We start from the raw sequence: 25,237 nt of genomic DNA, 5'->3' as shown, positions 1-25,237 counted from the left end.
TTGCCAGAAACCACCAGCTCAAATTAAGCACTGATTTGAGGGTTTGCTCCAATCCTGAAATGGCACAGGCACTGTGGGCTCTCTGCTTGCTGGAGTCATGCTACATTGTTTCCATTCTTGGTCCATTTAAGGGTGGACCAGGAAGAATTTATATAGGTCAAATGCTTAAGGGAAGAATTTGAAGCAGGAAAGGGGGCTAATATCACTGCAGCAGAGGCATTACAGGAACTTGTAGGGTCTGATAGCCTTCTCCTCCATCCACAGGAGCCACTTTATTGAGGGCACAGTGAGAAGGAATCTAAACATGCATGATCCCATGTCCAGCGTGAACCTATGCAGACTTTGCACAAATCCAACCACCATTTTAAAGACACACAGGCTTTGAACCTAAACACATTGTACATGCATTCAGTCATACATTTGTCTAGAATGAAGACTCATCCACAGCCACACACATATGTATAGACGTTATCTACGGAACACCCAATCACGTTACAGGTGAAGGACAGCAGGTAGTGGGAGGCTGAGTGGGACAAAAGAATCATACTGCAATCATACTGAATCTTTTATAGTCCTGTCAAAATGGGCTTAGCCACTCTCTAAAAAAAAGTGTGCTTTGGTGACCTCCTATCCTCTGAACCTGGCTTGGATTCTCGTAGCCGTGCCTAAACTTGAATAATTGTCAAGCTAAAAGGAAACAAAATAACAAAATCAACAGAAAACACTCAATACAGGGCAGCATGTTTCTTCAGAGTCCTGCAGATGAGTTTCCATTCTAATAACAAACATGCATGACTATTGAAAATGATCACAACTTAAGCATGGTGTAAGAAGGATAGGAACTAGATATAGGAAGTACTCACAAGCAGGGCTGAACGATATCAGTCCCTTAAACATACAGCACAATGCTCAAAGTGGTTGGACTTTTTTCATCTTGAAGCAGCACCAAATGAAAGTCCTAGTAGGATTTATCTGGGTTCAATGGAACTTTATTATCATTGCCAGCACTCCTGAGTATGACCAATACTTCTTCAGTTCAAAAATCAGCACTTTTAAGCAGGACTGTTATAGTTCACCAGGCCAAATCTCACACTTTTCATAAGATCTACAGTATTTTTGATGAGGCAGTCTGTGGTAGTTTTAATGGGGCAGTATTGGTACTTCTCTATAGGGGTGTTGATGTTAAACATTTAAAAACATATACGACCACTTATAAGTAGGACGACTACTCTTCAGTTGGACAGTACTAGAAGAACTGCCACAGTTCTTTAAATAGGGTAACACCAGCACTTCTCTGCAAGCTCATATGCACTATGGGCTATATTTATCAAGTAGTTGCATCACACTTGCACAGCACAGCGGGGTGCATGCACGCAGCAACTACTAAGTGCGATTTATCAAGCCAGGCAAGACCACCTTGCATGGCCGAGTGGCTTGATAAATCTGGAGTTACGCAACACAGCGCAAACCGCTGCGCTGGGTTCTCTGTCCTAGGAAGGCGCTCCATTGGTAATGCGTGAGTGTTGCCACAGAGCACCCATGGATTTTGGTGCATTCACAGATTTATCATCACTGGTAGACCTGGTAATGCGGTAAAATGTTACGCCTCTCCAGATGAGGCATAATGAGGAGAAATATGTTTAATTCTCCCTGTTTTTTAAAACTCTTTCTAGGTGCCTTCCTGCACAAAAACAATCCTGCTTTAAACAGTAGGCCTGCAGTTCATTTAATCTGACAGCATTGCTCAGTAGCACTGGTGTACTGTTATTTGAGCTTAATAAGGACCGGTGCTTCTCAAGGATAGTTCTGTTATATTAATATGACAGGTTCAGCACTTCAAAGGAGATCTTCTGCACATTTATTGTGCCTGTTTGTGCACTTAGTAGCAGGGAGCGTCTAATTTGAAAGTAGTAGCACTTCTCAACAGGGATCACCTTCCTTTTAAGTCCATGATCAAATTCAATATCTAGTGCATTGGCCACAAGATGAACTGAGCAGAGGTCCAGAATACCTCAAAACCTGACCTCCTCTGGATATTAACAGACCTCTTGTAACAGAAAGATTAGGATTTAAGTAGCATACTGTTAGAAATGGGGGTCTCCAGTTGGCAGGGTGTTATCCTGTCCAACTAGGGACCCTTCTTCCTAGTCAGGATAAGGGGGATACACTTCTAAAATAACTCCTGCTCACCCCCTTGGTAGCTTGGCACGCGCAGTCAGGCTTCTCAGAGGTAATGTGTAAAACATTTGCACATAACCAACAGTAATACAGCGAAAACACTAAAAAAGGCACCAGTTTTAGAAAAATATCCAATATTTTATTTGTGCAAAATAAGACCAAAAATGATAAATATCCACCATACAGTTCTTAGAAATATCAATAAGTAAAAATAGACTTCAGTTGCAGTTCCTTGAAGTAGATCGCTCCATCCAGGTCTATTACGGCATCACAAACAACAAATACAAGCAGTTCTGGCTGACAGCGGCATCGCAGGCCTGCTAAGGTGTCCATAAGCCCCGCAGAACAGTTCCTTTAGAAATGTAGGGTGTCATAGACCTTGTGGTGAGCTCTGAAGATCCACCGTCGGTTCCAAAGTTTGGTGCAGGAGTCGTCGGGCCCTTGAAGTCACACGCATTGCAGCTCGAACTCCATGCGGTTAAAGGTAGTAGTGATGGCGTTGGTGGGCATCGGAGCTGCAGTGCGAAGTGTGGCAGTGCTGTGTACAGTGCACTCAGGTTGCAGTGCAGGAAGCGGCTCGGTGACGGCCTAGGTGAGACCAGGGCTGTGGTGCGAAGTGGTACGGTGCTCGCCATGGTGTTGGCAAGTCACGGTGCAAGCAGCGGTGTGATCGTTGCTGAAGCGCTGTCATCGGCCGACAAAACGGAGTCAATGGCGATGGCTTCGGTAGGCCAAAGCTGCAATGTGGGATGGGGCGGTGCATTGTGTAACTTATGAGTGGTGCTCTGAAACCACGATACAAGCAGCGGCATCCATGTCGGCAGGGAGCAGCATTGTCAGGGATACCGGGGCAACGGCGTGAAGCGAGGCAGTGCAAAGTGCGATACCCACAGGTTGTGGTGCAAGCAGCAGCTCTGTGGCACTGCCAGGCGGGGACATGAGTGAGACCAGGGTTGCAGTGCGAAGTGCAGCGGTGCTCTCTCCAGTGCCTTCAGAACACTGAGCCAGCAGCAGCGTCTTTGACTGCATCGGGTTGCTTTTTCTTCTGTTGCAGCACAAAACACACAGTTCCCAGTGCTGGTAGCAGATGAACTTGAAGTCTTTGCTGTTCCTGAGACTTCTTGAACAGGAGGCAACCTCTACCTCAAGCCCTTGGAGAAACTCAACCAAAGAAGTTGCAGAAAGTTCAGGCTAGTCTGTACTCTGCCAAAGGCGGAAGCAGCCACTGCAGGCCAACACAGCAAAGCACACATCAAAGTGGTAATTTCTCCTCACAGCTTCCCAGAACTCTTCTTCTTGGCAGGTTCCTTGATCCTAAAGAGTTCTAAAGTCCTGGGGTCAGGGCCCCAATATGTATACTACATTTACTCTTGGTTCTCTTTGTGGCAAGGGTCTCTGAGCCAAGTCCAAAATAGTTCTGCCATCTCTGGCACAGCTACACTACAGGAGGTGGAGACAAAATTGTGCAGAGGAGACGCTGCCTATTTAGGTGCTAGTGAAAACTCCTCCCACCACTCTAATGCAGAACAGGCCTATTCAACCCAACTATGAGTCACCCAGGAAAGGCAGAACACACCTCAACAACCGTTGTGGCTGTCTACAGTGAATGCACATCCCCAGCCCCTTTCATCCCGAAACCAGACAGCCAATACACAAACCAGCAGAGGTACATAGGATGGTTAAGCAAGAAATGCTCACTTTCTAAAAGTGGGATTTTTAAACACATAATTTAAACAACAGCTCTCTAGAACGATGTGTTAATTAATCCTGAGTTCAGAAAGCCTAAACTCCCTTTCTCTATGAAGAGCCGGGTTTTAGAACCCAGCGGCGCCAGGTGCACGCCCAATATTTTCGGGTTCACCTGTCTTAGAATACAGAGACACAGGATACTTCTCAGTGACGTCAAAGATCAAATTTATTGGCTGCAACCAGGAACAGAAGTCTACGAAGCATGACACGGGTGGTTCGTCAGAGACTGTACAATTTTCGTATTGCGAGACATCGTCTTTTATGCCAAAAATCACATTCCTGACTAGCATCAATTACTTAAAAACTGTCCAATCACAAAGTGACTTTTCAGAAGGTATCGCATAACGACAAGCCCACTTTCAGTTGTCCGGCCCACCATCAATTACAAGGAAAACCCAACATTCTTGCTCGGACAGGCCGGACAAATGCATTATAAAAGGACCTCAACCCAAACCATAAATAGGCCATAAAAGAAGGAACAGAAACAGATGAGAAGCAAGATAGAAGGGTGTGTGCGTGTACCATAAACTCAGCAATGTCCTGCTCTTTGATCTCTATCTTGACCAGCTGCCGAACAAGGAACTGGCTCAACAAGGTTAGCTTCGGGCAACGGAGTCAGTTTGTTCAGGTCACACAGAAGTCAGCTAAAGGTGTACGTGTCCCAAAGACTCGTTCAGCCGTAGTCATCGGCCTATGTGAGGGCAACCACAAAATGGCTGCCGTACACAAAATGGAACCCGAAGTTTCAGAACGAAATCCCTGGATACGCAGTGAATCCATCAATCGATCATGACGAGAACACTCGTACATACCGCACTCATCATTTGCGGTCCGCTGATACCAAAATCGTCACAATACGACGACCTTTATTGAACGGGTTCAGAATCACGGAACCTCAACTATCTTGTCCCAGTGGGAAGTTATACTTGTAAGATGTTACAAAGAAACTCTCATTTTTCCTATGGGCCAGATAGTCTTTCACTAGTGAAAAACTAAATTGGCAGTATTTCACTCCCAGGACAATTTACACACACCTTTCACATAAACTGCACCCTGCCCATATGGGTACCTTTGGCCTACCTGAGCCGTGCCTTACATGTAACAAAAGGAAAGGTTAGGGTCTGGCGAGTGGGGGCACTTGCCAGGTCGACATGGCATTAAAAACTGCATGCAGAAACTGCAGTGGCAGGTCTGAGATGCCTTTGAAAGGCTGCTTGTGTGGGTGGCAAAATGAGTGCTGCTGGCCCACTAGCAGCATTTGATTTACAGGCCCTGGGCACATGCAGTGCACCATAGTAGGGCGTTAGTAGTAAATCAAATAAGCCAAACATGGAAACACCAATCCAAAAAAACAATTTACAATAGGAGCACTTGTACTTTAATACTGAACAGCAGTGAGAAAGTGCACTGAGACACTCGACCAGCAAAACGAAGTCCAACATACCATTGAAAACAGGAGGCCAGAAAGCAAAAAAGGTAGGGGAAACACAACAAAAGCTGCCAGGTCTAACACCTACTCATTGCACTGATAACCTAACAACGTTGAACTGTTTTAGAGTAAACCAAAATGAAAAATACTTAATTCCTAAATTAGCTAACTAGCTCACATTATAAGCAAAATCCGATGCACACAACAAATCAGTGTGATATGAATGATCACCAACAAATAATAAGGATGGAGTCACACAGATGTGTTCTTTTTGTGTCGTTTTATTGGAATGCATATATTGGGAACATGAGACCAGCCGACACGTGTTTCGTCAAGCAGGGTGTTAACCCGTGACTCTTCAGGGATGTTGAGAGGTCATGAGAGGCGGGGTCGGGGGAGCGGTGATATTTCCAACCCGGTCCTGATCGGGTATTTTAACAAGATTGTGAACGTACTATTCGGGTACGCTTTAAAGGTTCCAGTAAGGAAAACGTTGGAAAGTAGCCGGCGAGACCCGTCATCAATAACACCCGGACCCACCACGAACCCCAGTTTTAAATACTGCGGCAACTATAGACGGCTTTACACGCCGCAAGCACTACTTTCCGACGTTTTCCTTACTGGAACCTTTAAAGCGTACCCGAATAGTACGTTCACAATCTTGTAAAAACACCCGATCAGGACCGGGTTGGAAATATCACCGCTCCCCCGACCCCGCCTCTCATGACCTATCAACAGCCCTGAAGAGTCACGGGTTAACACCCTGCTTGACGAAACACGTGTCGACTGGTCTCATGTTCCCAATATATGCATTCCAATAAAACGACACAAAAAGAACACATCTGTGTGACTCCATCCTTATCATTTGTTGGTGATCATTCATATCACACTGATTTGTTGTGTGCAACGGATTTTGCTTATAATTAACTACAGGGAAGGAATTCCTCCACCCCTGCTTTTCAGAGTTTAGGGTTCTCTCTGATCCAATTGCACCAACCACAAGCTAACATTTCTCTTGACCCAACCACTACCTGTTGTGCGCCAATACTTTTCTGAATACTCACAAACCCCTTGCAGAACTTTAACTAGCTCACAATAGTTAATTAGTTCACATTATTATTCAATTAGTTTTACCCAATTTACTGTGCCTCTTTAGAAAGGTGTGTTTTTGCAAAACATCTCACGTTTTAAATAATTAGAGATCAAAATGTTTTGTGTGTGTTGCCCTTGGCAAGTTGGTTGTGATTGTTGGAGCTGTGCCACAGTTGATAGCGACCTAAGAATGTACCATCAATATGATGTTGGGATCGAGACTACGGTACATATTGTATTTATTGTGGAGCAAACTGCACATTGACAGAACAATTTTAATGATCCTGATTGTGCTGTTTCATCTATTCTTCTAACGATTTAATTTGCATTAGTGTTAATCATTAAACCGTTAATTATATTGTGACTAATCTTTGATGTAATAATTAATTTTGTACATGTTTTTGCAATCCTCAAATAGACTTAAAAAAAAGAACTCTGAGAGGTTGGGAGCTATGAGTTTTATGGTAGCACACGGGAAGCCAGTGTACCCTTGAAATAGGGCAACACAATTAAATCGTCACAATGTATGTTGTACTTTCTTAAACATATTAATGTCGAATGTTGCAAGTTATATATGTCTTAATGCAAAAGCTTTTAGGGTCACTGAGGCCCATGCAGCGACTTTCTTCAGATGTAATTGCAGCTATAACATATGTGACCAGTGGCAAGCATATGTGCATTTAAAATGTTCATGCCAAGTCTTATATACTATGATACATTTTACTTCCCTTTCCCCACATTTTCGACAACACACTGGACCTGGTTTAAACAAGGGTGGTAACTGGTAACGTCTAACCCTCCGAGGGTCAGTGGTAATTCTGGGGCATATTACCAAGCAATAGCGATAATCCTCGCTATTGCGTGGTTAGCGTGAAAAAATTAACGCTGAGCTGCGGCGATTTTTATACCAAGGTTTATCGCAAATGCAATAAAAATCGGCTGCAATGCATGAATATCGCTGAAAAGTCAGCGATATTCATGCATTACCGAGCTAATGCTCTTAGCCATGTTATCCACCTCCCATTGGATAACATGGCTAAGAACTGCTCAGGGCAGGTGTTAGCTTTTGGAGATATTTGCGCTTAGCGCGAATATCTCCAAAAGTTGGTAATAGGAGATAGCGATGTTAGCGCCTGTTTTCAGTCGCTAACATCTTGGCACGCCCACTTTGCATCTCATTAGTGATAAATATCACTGACATGCAAAGCGGGGCCCAAGATGGTCGCTATCTCCTACTAGCTGTCGCTAACTGGTGTTAGGGACAGCTAGGTAATAGGGAGATAATTTTATCTCCGCTTTTTAGGCTTTTAAAGCCAACAAAGCGGAGATAAACCCCCTTGATAATATGCCCCTACATTTCTTACACAAGTGTAATTTCCACCAGAGGATTATGGAGGCAATTGCGTTAGCCCGGATTTTGAAAGGGTGATATGTTACCGCCACTCTCTACATCAGGCCCATAGACTTGGTTTGACTACAACGGAAAAGAACCCGACCACATTATTATGTGTACATGTGTTATTATTAACAAATGTAGACTCTTACAGTGCTCTTCCATCACCAGGGTTCCAACTCCCCCAATTTTTTTTTAAGTGCCGTACGAGTGCGTCTACAAACTGACCAGTGTTTACAATTCTGCAAACACGAGCGTTTTGTTTTTAGACTGTTCCGTTTTAAGACCTCACAGAGGAATAAATGTAACCGAGCAATTCATCGGTTACATTTAAAAACGAATTCCGATTGTGAGTCCTATTTTGTTAGGACGCCCAGGGCCCCACTCACAAACATGTTCTGTGAGTAGGTGTAACTTACTCATGACTTACTCCTACATTTCCTGGAATAAAGTGTTGTGAAAAGGGGGGCTCGCGAGCATACCTGTACTCGAGCGAGAATAAATTCCGATTTCTATGCTGCAGCTGACTTCCTTCCCTTTCAGGCTTCCGTGTCCCCAATGATTTGTGGCCTGCGGCGTAGCTTCATTGGTGCTGCAGGTGCAGGGGCGCCCTAGCCCTGAGGGGCCCACTGAACCCTGACTATTGCTGTATTTCACAGTTTTAACAGCAGACAGGAGGCCCAATTCCTTTCCTGCACTAGGGCCCATGACACACTGTCTACGCCACTCTATGTGACATCACTTCACATTGGAAAATTGCATTATTTTGAGCATTTCTAGTACACACACTTCACTCTGAAATATTAACTTGTCCAGACATCAGAGCGGAAGGCACTACTTTGCCCCCAGTGCTCCGGAAGCCCTTTAAAAGTAGAGCAATCTCTGTTGGTGTTTCATACAAATGCTATTTCACAGGTGTTGTGTCCTCACAGTGCCCTAATTGGAACATCTGGTAAGAATGACCACATTGGTGCGGCCTAATGTCGACCACATGTGTTAGCTGTAAAATACAACTGTTAGCAAAATGTTCTATGTTCATCTGTAATAGCCAGGAAACCTGGAGGCAGTGACACGTCACCACCTTTAGTTAGCCTTAATATTTTCCAGCCCTGTTGGCCGCTATGCAGGAGAATAGAGGTGGAGGAAGGGTGACCTGGTTAAGTGTGGACCATATTTCTGAAATGCTAGGGGAGCTACAGCTTTTGGACCTGTTGTTTGAACCACTCCTCCCCCACCCAGGGCTGGACTGGCCGAAGCGGGCATCGGGCATTTTTCTCCGGTGGGCCGGAAGGGTGGGGGCCAGTTTTGGACCGATGGAGGGCGATTTTGCAGCATTCTGAAATGTGATTTTCTGCGAATCGCATTATCAGAATCGCAAATCGCGATGTAGGTAAAATTTTGCAAAAAAATAGCAATTACCAAAAAAATCGCAGAATCACATAGCGATTACTGAAATTGCGATTCCTTAATTGCGTAATCGCTATAAAGAAATCGCATTTCCGGGAAACAGCAATTCAGGTGCAGAATGATGACATCACAACCAGGAAGTGTGACTGCCCATGCTGCACCTGATTGCCAGCATCTGTGTCAGAGTCAGAAGCTGCCTGAGAGCCTGTGAGGAGGGAATGAGGTTTTTGCACAGCAGTTGCAGGAAGGAGAAATGGAGTACCAGGGGAGTGAGAAGCAGCCAGAAGAAAACCCAAGAAGGAAACAAAAATTTAGTGAGAGGGAGCTTGAGGTCCTCACAGAGGAAATAGTAAGACAACATGACCTCCTATTTGGGAAAAATTCACTTCGTGTGCCAGAGGCAAGGAAAAGGAAAATCTGGAGTGACATTCAGGAGAAAGTGAACGCAATTGGCGTCACACACCGCACAGTTGAAGACCTATGAAAGTGGTGGTATGATATGCAGCAAAGGTCAAATGAGAGGGTGGCCAACAGATATGGCATAACCAGCCCACTCCCAGCCCCAAACACCCACCCTGAGTGCAACTCCAGTACATGTCCACAAGCACACCCAGAGTTGCATAATGGGATAGGTAGTCCCATGCACAGAAACCTGGCCCTGTGAAACATAGCAAGGGGGAAATAGGGATGATTCATATTTGGAATGTGTAAAACAGAATAGTAGTAGTAATGTGAATAGATATTTGCAAACTTTAATGCATAACTAAAGTTAAACATGACACACAATTAATGTGTGCATTTAAATTTACAGCACCACCGACAACACAGGAAACCGGTGCCGAAGGGGTGGAGACACCAACAAATGTGGACATGGCAGGGCAGGAGGAGCAGGGGGCAGCAAGACAGGCAGAACCTGCGCCAGGCAGACGGTGCATCATAGTCACACCACTGCCACTGATGGAGGCTGCGTCCACAGATACAGCTGAGGAGGCACAGGCAGTCCAAGGCAACATGCAGGCAGCAAAGACCACAGTCCACTATTCAAACTTCAAATGGGAGTGGGTTAAGACGCAGGGCACGGCGCTCTACCAGCAATTCTCCTTCTGAAGAAGAAACAGTGTTCTCTGGCCTTGAGGGCAACATGTTAAAAGCACAGCGCCTGCAAGTGAAAGGCATAAGGTCAATTCAGCGCCAACTTGCAGCACATAATCACAACATGTCTGAGTTGCGGCTCAGTGTCAATTCCATGACAGGTGCATTGGAAGGACTGTGCAGGGAGATAAGGAGAGACAGGGTAGCAAGGCGCAGGGAGAAACACAGTCTACGCACCCGTATGGACCTGTGCACTAGAGCTGTAAACCGCCAGTCCACCGCCATATCCCTGCTGGCCAGGAGATGTGTTAGTATGCAGCATGAAATGGCCCACTGCCGCCAGGATGTGGGTAGGGGCCTGGTGCAGGTCACACATGCCGTGGACCAGATGCGCAAAGTTGCCACAGGTGGCATAGGGACACTGGGCACATTGGATACGGACGAACAGTCCAGCAGGAGCAGCATCACTCCACCACTTCCTGCAGATAGACGCCGGAGTGGGCACCAGGGGAGAGCAGGGGAAGACTCCGGTGAGGTCAGTGTGCAGCCTGAACGAGGAGCAACAGTGCGTGCTCATATGAGGTGAAGAGGCAGCATGTACTCATGGCTATGTGTGATGCAACACATACCATATGGACTGAGTGACTCATGGCAATATTAGCACTGTGACCTAAACATGTGCAATCATCAACATTTAAGTCACGCTGTGTGACCGACTTACTCCTGCAGTTAAGGAAATAAACATCATACTTGAGAATCATTATTTGACATTGTGTCCTCATTTCTCACCTAGAAGTAGTTCTGTGTGATGTCATCATGTCTCAGGCGCCCGTTAGCCATCCCGGCACCACCTGCACGTCTGCGTTGTTGCCCTGGTTCCTCCTCATCTGATGTGTCTGCATCTGTCATATCCACTGCGGGGCCCTTCTTGGTAGCGATGTTGTGTAGCATTGCACAGGGAACAACGACTTTGCAACACGTTTCTGGGCAGTACTGCAGTGCACCTCCACTCTTATGGAGGCACCGGAAACGGCTTTTAAGGATTCCAAAGGTCCTCTCAATGGTGCAGCGTGTGGCTCTGTGGGCACTGTTGTACCTTCGCTCTGCTGCTGTGGCTGGATTCAGGTACGGTGTGAGGATGTAGTCACGTACAGCAATCGCACGGTGACCTGCAGGGCAAAAGTAGGTTGATGTTAAGTACTGTCCTGCCAGTTTAAACCTTCCATAGTTGTGTGTTTGTGTGTGTGCCATGCAATTACCTAGCAGGTAGCTCTCTCCAAACTCGCCATTTGTGAGTCTGCTATGTAATCCACAGTGGCGAAAAATGAATGAGTCTTGTGTGCTTCCTTGGAATTTAGCCACAATATCTGTGATAACATGTTTAGCATTGCACACTACCTGGATGTTCAGGGAATTATATGATTTTCTGCTTCTAAAAACATACTCATTCTGTGATGGGGTGACAGTGCGACATGGGTCCCATCTACACAGCCAATGACGTGGGGAAATTGGGCTATTTGGTAGAATTCTTGCTTGATCTGATCTAGTGCCTGGTGTGTTCTTGGGAATTGGATATGGTGATGCATCCTCTGAACCATAGCATCAAGTAAAGCGTGGAAAAAGAGCGATAGTGCACTCTGAGAGACCCCTCCTGCTGTGGCTATCACCCCCTGAAAACTCCCTGATGCTAGGAGGTGCAGTAAGCACAAAACCTGTATGTGGGTAGGAATGGTGTGTGCCCTGTATGTGGGGTGTTCCAGTATGGGTGTCAGCTCCTCTATCAACTCCAGGATGCTGTCTGGGTGCAGCCTGTAGTGCACATGGATGTCCTCCTGGGTTCGCTGGAAGAGGGTGATGCGTGCTCTGTAGATCCTTTCCTGGCGTCTCCTTCTCTGTGCAGCATCTCGGATATGCAGCCTCCTGGCTATCACATACGGGCCAGCCATGGTGGGAAGCCCCAGTGGCATTGTGGATCTGTTTAAATAGGTTGCAATTGGTTACCACCTGTTCAGAGTTGGTGGTAATTGAGAAGTGCAAATTTGTGATTTTCGTAAAATCGCGATGTGCAAATTTTTGCTACATCTCAATTTGCGATTTCGCATTTTGCAAGAACTGTATTTGCGATTTGCGCAAATACTGAGGCGCACACTGCAAATTCGCAATATTTTTCGCAGATTCCTTGTTAAGGCAAAAATGGTAATCGCTAAATTTCCGATTCTCATTTTTGCAAGGCGCAAATCTTTCCTACATCGGAACAGTCTCTTTTGGGATCGCATACACCCTAGATTCTGCGATTCGCAGTGTTTGAGATAGCAAAAGACGTTCCTACATATGGCTAATAATTTTGAAAAATTTACAATTGCTCCTGTGAAATTCATTATTATTTAGCCCAGTCGTTCCTCAGGAGTTAAGCCACCACAATTTACTCCTTATACGTGCCATTACTTTCTTGAATAAAGCATTTCTTCCCTTTCTTTTTTGTATCCCTGTCCCTACTCTATCTCCTTCATCCACTCCCCTAAACAACATCTGGAATCGTATGACATTAGAAACATAAACCCCTAACCGGGGACCAGGGTGCCAGGAGGAGGAAAGCAGATGGGAGGGGAATGAGTAGAGGGATGAGACAAGGAAGACTAGGACTTGGAGTAATGAAGATTACCAATAAGTAATCAAGAGATTTCCTCATTGTCCCAGTCCTTATATATGTGTGTGAATATAATGCCCGATGATAATTACATAGTAATTCCTACTTTTTTAGCACAAATCTTCAACACAACCACTTGCTTAACTCATTCAAAGTTAAAGCACATCTTTTCAAATATTTATTTTATGAAATTGATTCTTTGTCCGGCTGTTGTGCTGGTTTTACATAATCTCTGCTATTTTGCCAGTAACTGCATAAGTATCTGAAATTTCCCTATTTATCCGGCTGCAGGCTAAATTGTAGCGATCATGTACTATTTGACCATTGGTCGGATAAATAGTGTGAAGGGGGTCTTTATTAAGCTGGACACAAAAAGAAAAGGGACGTCGGGCAGTGATAGTGTGGTGGCTATCTTGTTATAGCAGTGCATGGAAGAGTGTAGCATTTGAAAGTACGTTTATATTCACATGTATTAAAGTGTACAAAGATAAGTGCACAAAATAAGCTAAGTTGTTTAAAGATGAAAAAAATAATTGCATACATTTTGAACAAAACATATATATTAATATAACATTTAAATAAGAAATGTAGAAATCAAACTTGTTTCAGGATATGACACATGTTTTGTGCTGCAGTCTAGGAGTAGTTGGCTGTCTGCAAAGAATGATGAGTATGGTTGTAATACATGTTACATAAATGTGTCTTTCACTAATTAGAATACAATTTGTTTCAAGGTTCATGCTCCTTCTTTTGATGACTTTTGAATGTTTGGCTCACTTTTGGCTTCTTATGGAAGACTTTGTGATATTTTTGGACTTCCTTTTAATGGGGATTATGTTTGCTTAGAGTTTAAGACCTGGCAACACAAAAACAGCCAAAAAGCAACAGAAAACAAGGACTTCAGAGAGACAGATGGTTTCTGAGTTCGGGTACTTACATAAGGCAGAGTGCTTTGATGGTCTTGAAGGAGGTTCATTGGATGAGACACAGTAATGGGGCATCAAACCAATGTTTTAAATGGGCAGGGTCCTGTCAGGGCAGGGTCCTGTCTCTGTCCTTATTTCTGTCGTTTACAGTGTTGTCACAGCAAAAGCCTGTAAGCTAAACATAAATAAATAAATAAATAAATAAAATCAGAGGGACAGGCTTGGAGGCTGTATCTGAGTAAAGTAATTCTAGAGAGGACCTGGGGAAGGAAGAATAAAGACCAGGAGGTGAATTATGATGAACAGTACAAGGTGGACCACCAGGAGATGTAGGAAGATCAGAGCGACAAGAACCAAGGAAAAAAGTGCAAGGACCTTGGAGACATAATCCACATGGACCAGAGGGACCAAGGTCAGAAGGGGCCACGAACTAACAGATGATCAGGAACAGGAAAAGGACTACGGGTACTGGGGCCACAATTAGAAGAATCAAGAGGTCCAGGAGAATATGTAAGGGGGGTCAATTCCAAGTGGACCAGGGCTTGAAGGAACAGAAAGACATGGGGTAGGAGTATCAGAAAGCCCCGGACAAGCAAAATGAGAAGGGCTAATAGGGTAAAAATGCACCAACCGGACCAAAGAAACAAGGAAGATTAGTGCCAGAAGTAGCAAACCCAGGTGGACAAATCAAAGAGGATAAACCAACAGGAACAAAGAGTCAAGGAGGGCCAGGGCCAGAAGTAGCAAACCCAGGTGGACAATACAAAGAGGAGGACCAGAGAGAAGAGGACCAGGACCACAGAGATCAGATCAAGGAGAAGCAAAGGGCCAAATGCAGAGTGACCAGAACTGGGATGATCATGACCAGGAAGGACAAGACCTAGTAAGACTAGGAGGCCAGAGATCAATAGAAAAAGTGGAATAGAAAGGAGAAGGACGAACAGTCCCAATAGGACCAGGACCAGAAGGTTCATGAGGGTAAGACTTAGAAGGACCTAAAAGGAGAAAGACAAGGACTACATGGACAAGTGTGACCCACACCACGGGAACTAGGAAGGCCAGGGCCAAAAGGAAAAGGACAATAAAGAGCAGAACCTGGAGGACGATTATTAGACGGAATATGATAGAGGGACCAGGGGCAAATGGGAAAGAAGAACTTTGAATAAGTCAAAACCAGGAGACTAGGAAAATAACTAGAAATAGGATGAGGCAGTAAGACACAGGGTTTAGGAGAGCTAGGAAAGCCAAGGCCATTGGCCCAGCACCACATTCTCTGGATTAGAAGAACCAGAATCAGGATTAGGAAGAGGCATAATAATCTAGGAGAGCAGGCCCAGGAATACAGAGGGGCAAAAATTAGGGTGAGAAAGATGAAAAGGGCCAGAAGCCATCAGAACAGGAGAAGCAGGGTCCAGATGACCAGAGGCTAGAAAATGTTGAAAAGACCTGAAAGGCTAATAGCAGTTGGTTCTAATGCTAGCATTAACCGGAGATCCTAGAACAGCAGGACTAGGAAAGGATAGGGCAATTACTAGTGCGCCTGGACATGTTGTTAAAGAACTATTAGGATAATGGGCAGGAGAAATGCAGCCAGGAGGATCAGGACCATATCGAGGGATATGAAGATTTGGATCAGTAGAACAGTGGCCACTAGACCAGCTAGCCTGGACAAGCACTAGTGAAACTAAGGGAAGTTGGACCAAGGGTACCAGGATGACCAGAATAAAGAGGACTCGGTGGACTAAAAGATCTTGAACAGGAGGACTGGAAACAAGGCTTTGAGGGGCATGAAGTTCAGGCCCCAGGGGACCATGGTCCAGAAAACCAAGTGAATCAGATAGGTTATCTAGGGTAAAAGGACCAGAGGAAGGAGGATCAGATTTAAGTAGGCCAACCAGCATCAGGAAGACCAAGAGTGCCAAAACCAAATTGACGAGGCTCAGGAGAGTCCAAACAAAAAGACCCAGGATCATGAGTGCCAGGACCAGTGAGTGCAGTACCAGTAATAATATAATATATAATAATATTCCACATTTGTAAAGCGCGAACAATCACCCGTAAGGGTCTCTAGGCGCAGGGGGCCGTCGGGAAGATTAAGCAAGCTATTGCCCAGAGTCACATGGTGCTGGGCTAATCTGCCACCGGCACCGGGGATCGAACCGTGATCCCCAGATTCCCAGTCGCCCTGGCCGAGGCACCACACCTCTCGCCACCAGTAGTACCTAAAGGAAAAGAAATAGAGCCAGAAGGACTAGGACAACGAAAACCAGGAGAACAACGACTAAGAGGGCCAGATACAAGAGGCTAGCTGGACCCAGGGGACAAGCTGGACAATGGCCTGAAGTCCCAATACTAGAAGGTACAGGGTGAGGAGAACCTGGACAAGGTGATCAGGATCAAGAGGACTAAAAAGGAACAGAGTCAGAACAGGCCAAGGATTGGGGAAGCAAGAAAGACTAGGATGGCCGAAAGACAAGGCTTAGGATGACCAGCAAAATAGGACAAGAACAAGAAGGACAAGGACCAGGAACAGGATGGCTAGAACGACCAGATGCAAGCAAATTCAAACTATAAGGTCAAGGGCCAAGAGTATCAGGTCCAGTGGGTAGAGAATCATAAGAAGAACTATGAAAACCAAAAATAGCAGGACTATGGCCATGACGACCCCGGGATAAGACCAGAGACCCAGGCAACTATAGCCAGAAAGGTAAGCTCTAAGAGGACCAGAAAACAGAGCACCAGGGAGACAAGACCAAAAAGGTCAGGGCAAAGAGACTAGGATATGGTTTACCCGGATTAGGGGGACACGGGTGAGGAGGAAAAGGAGGATCAGGACAAGGAAGGTCAGGGCAAGGCCAGGACCAGGCCAAATGAATAGGACAGGATGACCAAGATCATGAGGAGGACAATGACCAAACCCAGGGGGGCCAGAAGAACATGGCAGGTTGGTGTAGAACCACATGGACAAGGAGCAAGAGGATCAGGAGCAGATCTAGTAGAACAGGGAAGATCAGAAGCATGAGCGTTAGGGCCAGTAGAACCAGAGGATCAGAAAAAGCTAGGAAAACGAGGAGGCCAGTTCAAAGTATTGCCATGAGAACCTAGACCAGAGCAGGGAGGCCTAGAAGGAATCAGGATCAAGAGAACAGGGAACAGGCCTTGCCAGTGGAATCAGGATCTCGGGATCAGGGCCCAGAATATTAAGTACAGTTGAAAGACATGAACCAAACAGTAAAACAATTATACTGGACTGGAAGCAAATACACATAATGCCCTTCAAACACAAAATCTCACCTACTCTCTCACAGAGTTTATGATCATAAACAGGTCATACTGGACCCCCGATAGTCTATTTAGATTAAAGCTAATCCAATCACCACTCTGCTGGAATTGCAACGCCCACACAGGTGACGTATCGCACGAGCTCCTGTTATGCCCAATGCTAGAAACGTTTTGGAATAACATTTTCAAATACATTTCGCTGACTTTTAACATCCGCCCGGTTAAAGAACTAGCTTATATTCTGGCTGGCTTTTTGGACCCTGACTTGACAGGAGAGGATGAACGCTTTCTGCTTGACTTGATGTTAACACTTGCGTGTAAAATAGTCCTTTGCAATTGGAAGAGCTTTGGGAAAATCACATTCAAGAAATGGCAAGAATGGTTATTTTTTTTTTTTTTGTGTGGCGGTTTAACGCACAAGCCTTGCGTGATCCATTGTATGTTGACACCATCCTGAAAGCGATCACAGACTATTTTGAGCTCAATTCTCCCACGTCGGAGGACCCGTGCCTCCTGTGGGAAGCTTTCAAAGCAACAATACGAGGTGTATGCATAAGCACAACCTCCGGCATTTTAAAAGACATACGCCAGCAATTACAGAGGCGGGAGGAGGCGATACAAGAGCTGGAACAGCGATACACACAAACTGGTGATACTGCCCTGTTGGGCGACATACGGGCTCTTTTGTCAGAACATCACAAATTTGCAAAGGACGAACTAAAATATATATTTAAACGGACAACTGCCAGGAGGTACGGAGAGGGGGGCAGACCTGGCAGGGCCCTGGCTGAAAAGATATGTACAGGCAGAGCACCACAACACGTAACAGCAATAAAAACTAAGGCAGGCGCACGCACACATAATATCAAGAACATCATGGGAGAGTTCATGGGCACATATGGGGCATTATATGAGGCACGACCATTAATACCGCAAGAAGAAATGTTGGCCTACATGGATGTGGAACTAGCGTGGTTGGCTGACGGTCACAGGGAATACCTAGCTCGACCCATTACAATACAGGAGGTCGTAGACACCATTAGACGACTTCCGAATGGCAAAGCTACGGGACCGGATGGCTTCGTGATCGAATTTTACAAAGCGTTCGCGGACATACTTGCACCGCATCTAGTGAGGCTCTATGTAACCGCTCATGAAGCACAAACACTACCGTCCTCGATGAGAGAAGCGCTAATCATTGCATTACTAAAACCAGGCAAGGATGAAGAACAATGTGATTCTTACAGCCCTCTCTCGCTGATAAATGTAGACACCAAAATACTGGCGAGCATATTGGCTGAAAGACTGAAGCCGCTCATGCCGCTGCTGATTAGGCCTGACCAATCCGGGTTCATACCGGACAGATCAACCACGCACAACACCCGCACTTTATTTGCCCTGGCGCACTACCTGGCCCCGGAAATAAAGGCCGTAGCAGTCCTACTAGACGCTGCCAAAGCGTTCGATACGATTGACTGGCCCTTTCTCCATGCAGTACTGGTACGAATGGGTTTTCCGCCATTGTTTATAGGTTGGATAACGATGCTATACACGAACTTGATGGCGCGCATTCGGATAAATAAACACTTCTCGGACCCGATAGCCATTAGACGTGGCACCAGGCAGGGGTGTCCACTGTCGCCAATGCTGTTTGCCCTCATACTTGAGCCATTGGCTTGCAAGATCAGACAACACCATCACTATTCAGCCATTCAGCTCCCAACGCGACCCATACACATATCATTATACGCTGACGACATGGTACTTTATGTTAAAAACCCAGAACAACATCTTAACCCGCTGCTGCGGGAGTATATTAAATTTGGCCAATACTCAGGGCTGCAGATTAATTGGGCCAAGTCCCTTGTACTGTCATTGACGGATGGTACCAAGCCAACTGCACTGGACTATCCTCTGGAATGGCAAGACGAGTCGACAAGATACTTGGGAATATGGTTCCACAGGGACCCGGAATTGGTCATTCGTACTAACTACGGGAGAGCTATATCCTCACTAGAAGACAAGATCAAGAGGTGGGTTGGGCTACCGTTGTCCCTGGCTGATAGACTCGCCATTGTGAAAATGGTGCTGCTACCTAAATTCCTGTATCTGTTCAACAACATTCCTATCAAGCCCCCAGCAGAGGTGTTCCGCAACATAAAATCCCTTATGCTATCTTTAATCTGGGCGGGGAAACAAGCCAGGTTAGATTTACAAACTATGACGCTACCGTACGCTAAAGGAGGCTTTAAGGTTCCAGATATCTACCTCTATTATCTCTGTGCCCAGGCGCAATTTGCACATTACTGGTACCACGAGATACCTTTCCTAACACATGGAGCGATGGAAAAGGGAGATGCAGATCCAATCTCGCTGACGAGTATATTGCCACATAAAAGACCCAGATTACATGACCATGACATCAACCCGGTAAATACCACAATCGAAGCATGGAGACTATTGGGCAAGATAGCACAAAGCATACCACTTTACGCACCAGCACTCCCACTGGCTCACCACCCGGCCATATCCGTCACGCAAGAGCAGGTCGGAATGGACCTACTAAAACACGCTGGCATAGATAGACTGGGCGATTTATACAGGGATGGGAAATTCGTAACACTAGACAAACTAGACTACATCCGGAATCCAACATTGCTGTTTAGTTTCAACTACTACAGATTACAGAGGGCGATGAGAGAATATTTCCCGACATTCCCGGACGAACCACAGACGCTAGCCCCTTTACAACTGGTACTCACCACACCCTCGGCCTCTCATTTGGTATCCAGATTATACAACAGCGCACAAACAAACATTGGGGGAAACACTGCAAGAGCCCGGGAAAAATGGAGCACGGCGCTAGATGATACCCTCACAGAAGAGGAATGGGAGACATCCTGTATACTGATGGGAATGCTGACACCGAATGGCAATCTAAGAATCATCCACTATAAATACTTATATCACATGTATCACTCACCTCACAGATTGCACAGGTATGGATTGAGGGACAACTCCAACTGCATAAGATGTGGACAGGAACATGCAGACTTTATGCATTTGGCGTGGCACTGTAGTTCGGTAGCGCAGTATTGGGAACGAGTGATACAGGCCATTAACGACATACTGGGGGCGACATTACAATGCACAGCCAAAATCTGCTTGCTAGGAATAGTGCCGCAGCTGAAAGAGCAGAGGCGAAAACTGTGTGTGATTGCCCTGCTAATGGCGAAAAGAAGAGTATCATTGCACTGGAGCAGTAAATTGAAGCCCAGGGTGAAAAACTGGCTGGAGGACTTGACATATTGTTGTGACACACTGGCCACATACGAGGAGGAGCTGCCAGCAGGTTCACGCCCCAGAGACTATTGGGCACCCTTTAGACAGTACCTGCTAACGATTGCTTCAGACCACGATGTGCAAGTAGAGCTGAATTGAATCTGGCCTCATGCTGATAAGTGTGGTAATTCGAAGAGTGATGGAGGGGGGAGAATGCTGTGACACAGTGCTTTAAGTTTTAGGGGTTTTGTTAAACTGTTCCTCTAGGTTACTGAGGTTACATATATAATAAATAAAAAGTAAGACCGAGAACGCCACTGTACCAGCATGCAACATTGTCTAATTACACGCATGATAGTCATGTCACGAAAACGCCGCCGGACCTACGGTTGTCGGCTGATGGGCCGTGTATGAGAAGCGACACGATTGATGATACCAACAAAATGTTTAGCCGGCCTCATCAGGTATTAGGCGATGTGAATGTATTTTAACTCTGTGGCAATGAGAAATAAATGTCTTACACCAAAAAAAATACAAAAAAAAGAATGGTTATTTTTTTTAAGAGGAGCAGATACTATTGTGCTAAATACCTTCCCCTGGAAACCCAGACACAGGAAACTATGGAAGGTGCTCAATGCTAACCCTAAGGGTTTTAAACCCCCTTGAGCTGCTAGATCAAAATGATCACGCTCCATATCACCTCACTCCCCTCACTGTCCTTCGAGACCTCCCGCTGGATCTAATTGAAGGCTTCGCCCTTTTTGATCGGACTTTATTCACAACCTCAAGTTCTTTGGCACCAGGCTCTAGCTTACTTCCTCTCAATTTCTCCTCCTGCTGTACCTCTTCACTCTCTGCTTTCCTTTTCTTTTTCTGTTTTTCTAACCTTATTCTGCGGGCCTGGTACTGAGCAGAATTCGACCCTTGCTAGAATTTGTTCTACCAGCAAATTCATGGATAATTTGCTGTGCATGACGACCGGTCCGTTTATAATATATTGTCTGTTCCATCGCTCATTCCTTCTAGTATTGGTTACATGAATGACGTGATGTACATACAATACTTCGCCCGTTCGTTTATGTTTTTTGTGTTGTAATCAAAATCAATAACATTTCTTTGAATTAAAAAAAAGAACGACAAGGACCTAGGGGTACCAGGCCCAGGCTGAGAAAGAGTAATAGGACAAATTAGTTAGAGCCAGAAAGTCCAAGGGGACTGCACCTGGATGGCCAAGAGGACCAGGAGTATAAGGCCCAAACTCAGAAGGACTTAAACAAAGAGGACCAGATCCAAGAGGGCCCAGACCAGTGGGCACACTGCTAGTAGGACCATGAGGACAAGGCACCTGGGCGAAGAGGACCAGGATGATTCAAACCTGGAAGACAAGGGATAAGAGGGCCAGGCCTAAGAGGATCAGGACACTAGAGGCCCGACAGACGTAGGGGATCAGCAGTACCAGGAATCAGATGAACAGGGTGAAAAAGGTTAGGAAGAAGCACCTAGCCAAGGGAATGTGGATCAAGAGAGTCAAGAATTAATCGAAACCAAATAAGAAGGGGGCCAGAAGGCACTAGGATGGCCAATACCAAGATAACTAGACAGCCAAAAACCCGAGGAAGGAGGACCAGAAGAGGATCAAGTCAAGTGGACACAAAACCAGGAAGAAAACAAGGATCAGGAATAGGAAGACCAGTGCTAGCAGTGCTCGACACAGGTTGAGGAAGACTAGGAAACAGGACCTGGAGGAGCAGGACTAGCGGTCCAGGCAACCAGAGCCAGAAGGTCAAAAGCTGAGATTGTCAGGACAAGGAGGATCAGTGAAACCACAACCAAGGAGACCTAGATGGACTAGAAAAATCAAGCTAAGCAGGGCTAGGAACAGGGCTAGGAGGACCGGAGTAGCCGTACCAAGGGGACCACGGCCTGGAGTGCATCGATAGCTGTACCAGAGTGACAAGGATTAAGGGGACCAGGATTACCCAAGCCACTAGGACCAATGGGACCAGACTAGGGTCAAGATGACAAGACCCAGCACAAAATAACCTAATAAGGAGGGCCAGCACCAATGTACTTAGCACAAGGTGGGGCAGGTGGACAGGGACAAGGGACAACATCATGATGATCCAAACATGGAGGAGTAGGAGTGCCAGACAAGTGGAGCCATGACAAGTGGGCCAGATGAAGGAGGACCCAGCAGACTAGCAGGATGTGGGTGAAGATGATCCATAGGCCCCAGAAAGGCCAATACAAGTATGTATCAGCACCATCACCCCCTCGCAGGACCTCTGCATCCAGCTCTTCAACATCTTCAGCAGGAAGCTCAGCAATATCTACAACAACTTTGAGACCCAGTCGGACCCATCCACAAATGCAGCCCTCCAACTGATCAAGACAAACCCTTACAAAACCACCATGACCAACTGGCACACCATCACCACTTCAGAACATGCAAACGTCATGCAGTCCATCCACTCTTTGGAAAGCACCTTCAGACCCCTGTCCTCACCACATCTTCTCCAAAGGACTGGTCTCCATCAGCTCAGCTCTAGTCCTGATACTGAACATTTCCATCCACACAGCCACCATCTCAGACTTCTGGAAGCACACCACAATACCCCCCCCCCTCATGAATAAATACTGAGCTGGCCCAAAGACACTCACAAACTACCATCCAATCTTCTTGTTGCCTTATGCAATACAGGATTGTGGTGGTAGTGATCCTCAAAATGAGAAAACGTCGCAACATATGAGCAATACAATTCTCTAGGCAAGTATACGTGTAATGTAAATTATATACAATTCTTTATGTGAGGTGCTCTGTTGTCCTGTCAAACACCCACCACCAGGAGTGTTGAATTAGCAAAAAAGATTTTTGCTAATGTTAAGTACCAAAGAGAAAACAGGCATTGTCAAGCACTCTCACAAAGTATGTAATGATCCAAAAAATTATTGTCATCAATCACAAGTTTCAAAATTACAGTTCATTGATAGGAAATGGACTTCCAAAGTACGGATCCAGACCAAGCGTTAGACTTCAAATCTTTATTTCATAAACATTAAAAATATTTCCAGCTTTTCCTGCCGACACGTGTTTCGTCTCGTGGAGACTTTTTCAAGGCCAAGAAGACGGAACTAGTGCACTGATATTCAACACCACGAATCTTGTTATCTAATGCAGATGAAACCGAGTTCTAAGGTCACACCAGTAATATGAGTCCGAAAAAGATATATCAGAGGGACACAATCCTTCTAGTCTGGTTCACTAGTATATATTCATGAGGAACATAGAGCGATGTCCAGAGTAATTGTTCAGAGTAAAAGAGGATAGACTTAATAAATTCATAAATCTTGCTTCGTGGAGGTGGAATCGTCTTTTCTCAAGTTTAAGCGATGACCTCCAGTGGAGGTGTCAGGGTGACGCTGCGCTAAACTAGTGACTTATCATGGTCATCGCTTAAACTTGAGAAAAGACGATTCCACCTCCACGAAGCAAGATTTATGAATTTATTAAGTCTATCCTCTTTTACTCTGAACAATTACTCTGGACATCGCTCTATGTTCCTCATGAATATATACTAGTGAACCAGACTAGAAGGATTGTGTCCCCCTGATATATCTTTTTCGGACTCATATTACTGGTGTGACCTTAGAACTCGGTTTCATCTGCATTAGATAACAAGATTCGTGGTGTTGAATATCAGTGCACTAGTTCCGTCTTCTTGGCCTTGAAAAAGTCTCCACGAGACGAAACACGTGTCGGCAGGACAAGCTGGAAATATTTTTAATGTTTATGAAATAAAGATTTGAAGTCTAACGCTTGGTCTGGATCCGTACTTTGGAAGTCCATTTCCTATCAATGAACTGTAATTTTGAAACTTGTGATTGATGACAATAATTTTTTGGATCATTACATACTTTGTGAGAGTGCTTGACAATGCCTCTTTTCTCTTTGGTACTTCTTGTTGCCTTACCCTGTGAGATTCTTAGAAAAAAGTATTAACAAGCTTCTAGCTGACCACCTAAATGACTACTACCTCCTCAACCCCACTAGGTCTGGATTCAGGCCGATTCACAGCACTGCACTGAGACGGCTGTTCTTGTTGCTACAGATAACAACCAACTATTCATGGACAGAGGAGATACCACATTCATCTTCCTGCTTGACTTATCTGATGCTTTTGACATGGTCTCTCACTCCATCCTCATCCAACGCCTCTCTAAAGTGAACATACAAGAACTCACACTCCACTGGATCTGTTCCTTTCTCACAGACTGTACCCAGTCAGTTAGCCTTGTTCACTACACCTCCTCCACCAAAAACCTCATTTGTGGGGCACCCCAAGGATCATTGTTTTTCCCCACATTGTTCAACACCTACGTGGCCTGCTTGCAAACATCTTCCAAACCCATGGAATCAACATCATCTCCTATGCTGATGACAGCCAGCTCATCCTATGTCTCTCTGATGAAACACCCAGCACGTGAACCAACTTCACCTCCTGCATATCCGAATTAGCCAGATGGATGACCAAAAGTCTGAAACTCAACATAGACAAAACAGAAATAGTACTTTTTGCCAGAGACATCTAGCTATGGAACTTCACCTGGTGGCCGACAGATCTCGGCAGTACACCCTGCCTGGCTTCCGAAGCCAAGTTCCTGGGTAAAGTGGTGGAATAACAAATACATTAGCCAGTCAAGTCAATGTAGACATCGCCTTCTGCTTCCACACCTTTAAAATCATCAAGAACATCTTCAAT

Source organism: Lissotriton vulgaris, chromosome 10, assembly GCF_964263255.1.
Source record: "Lissotriton vulgaris chromosome 10, aLisVul1.2, whole genome shotgun sequence".
Classification (NCBI taxonomy): Eukaryota; Metazoa; Chordata; class Amphibia; order Caudata; family Salamandridae; genus Lissotriton; species Lissotriton vulgaris.
This window is presented reverse-complemented; position numbering follows the sequence as displayed.